The sequence below is a fragment of the Eleutherodactylus coqui genome, chromosome 13, assembly GCF_035609145.1.
Source record: "Eleutherodactylus coqui strain aEleCoq1 chromosome 13, aEleCoq1.hap1, whole genome shotgun sequence".
Lineage (NCBI taxonomy): Eukaryota > Metazoa > Chordata > Amphibia > Anura > Eleutherodactylidae > Eleutherodactylus > Eleutherodactylus coqui.
This window is the reverse complement of record NC_089849.1, coordinates 87,789,769-87,791,177: the sequence shown is the minus strand read 5'-3', so window position 1 is coordinate 87,791,177 and position 1,409 is coordinate 87,789,769. Positions and strand designations below refer to the sequence as shown.

The window sequence follows — 1,409 nt, the reverse complement described above, 5'->3', positions numbered from 1 at the left end:
TAATTGTTTACTTCTCATACATGTCTACATGCAAAAGTATTTTGATAATTTGTATCAAATACGCAAGCTGTCCAACAATAAAAATCTTTGATTTAAAAAAAAAAAAAAAAAAAAAAAAGCAGATTATGAAACCAACGGTTTCCTTCCCATCTGTGATGTTTTCACTGATGTGATGTTGAGAGAACAAAAAATAACGGCTGCTCTATCTTTCTGCGATGTGCGATTCTTTTTATCTCCCAGGTTTCGCTATGGAGCCGCTCCTTTTTATCGCCTCGCAATGCAACAAGATTGTGTTGCGATGCAATTTTGATAATGGAAAGTCCTATTCATTTTCGCAATAAAAAATTGTACATTTTTTATCGCACAATTTTATTGTGGCCGTCAGCACTGCGATGGGAGATTATTCTAAAAAAAAAGCATTGCTGGCAACCAAATATTGCAGACACAAAATAGGGGGTCGCCCGTGTGAAAGTCGCCTAAATGATCCTTTTACTCCGATATTGTAATCACTCACTTATAACAACGTTACAATCACACAGACAAAAGTGTCATCCCACAACTTCTGGGGGGGGTTACACTGTACGTGGTTATGGCGCCTCGGGTACATTTGCTGTATGCCTGTAGTCACATGGCACAAAAAATACACCTTTTAGTGGTGGCACCGTGAGACAATTATTATTATTACTCCAAGTTAAAACCTATAAGGAGAAAAAAATGTTATGTTAGAATTTTTTTTAAAATTCTAATTGAAGAATCGGTGCAAAAATATGGAACGCCTCACGAATTTGCGTGTCATCCTTGCGCAGGGGCCATGCTAATCTTCTCTGTATCGTTCCAATTTTAGTATATGTGCTGCCGAAGCAAGCACGATACTGCAGACAGCACCGGCGGTATTTATGGTCCCGCGGGAGAGAAGTTCTTACATTGTGGAGAGATTACTTTTATAAATTAAAAATAATGTGTCCTGCTGTGATATTTTACCTAATATGTCATGCCTGTAATAATAAAACCCATTAATATAGAGTATTTTGGCCAAACTGAAGAGCATTTTGTGACAATGTTATATGCAAATGAGAAGAAGCCGCAGTGCATGCTGGGAAGAATGCTGGTCTCGGAATACGGACCTTGTACCACAGAAGGCGCAGCTGGTGTGGAATGTACTGCGGATGACTGCAGCGTTCTGCTTCCATCAGGAGAGCAGCTGCTCACTGCTGCACCACTGGCTGACGGTCACATTACGACGTGATTGCCGCCTCACGCCTACTGCTGCTGGACGTGGCGCTATAGCATTAGGGCTGGGCGTGCAGCAGTGCAGCGCCTTCTGCCCACCGGTCTGCCCTGGCCGGAGTACAGCGATGCGTGCCCTTACCTATCAGCTGACAAGTGTGCTCGGCCGCACACACAAGGGG

General features: G+C 42.7%; 1 non-coding gene across 1 annotated transcript; it reads right to left on the bottom strand.

Annotated features, from left to right (window-relative positions):
• Positions 1-761: 761 nt before the first annotated feature.
• Positions 762-868, bottom strand: LOC136588808 (U6 spliceosomal RNA). The gene has a single exon (XR_010787617.1). It is a non-coding gene; the product is annotated as a U6 spliceosomal RNA (small nuclear RNA).
• Between the last annotated feature and the right edge of the window lie 541 nt (positions 869-1,409).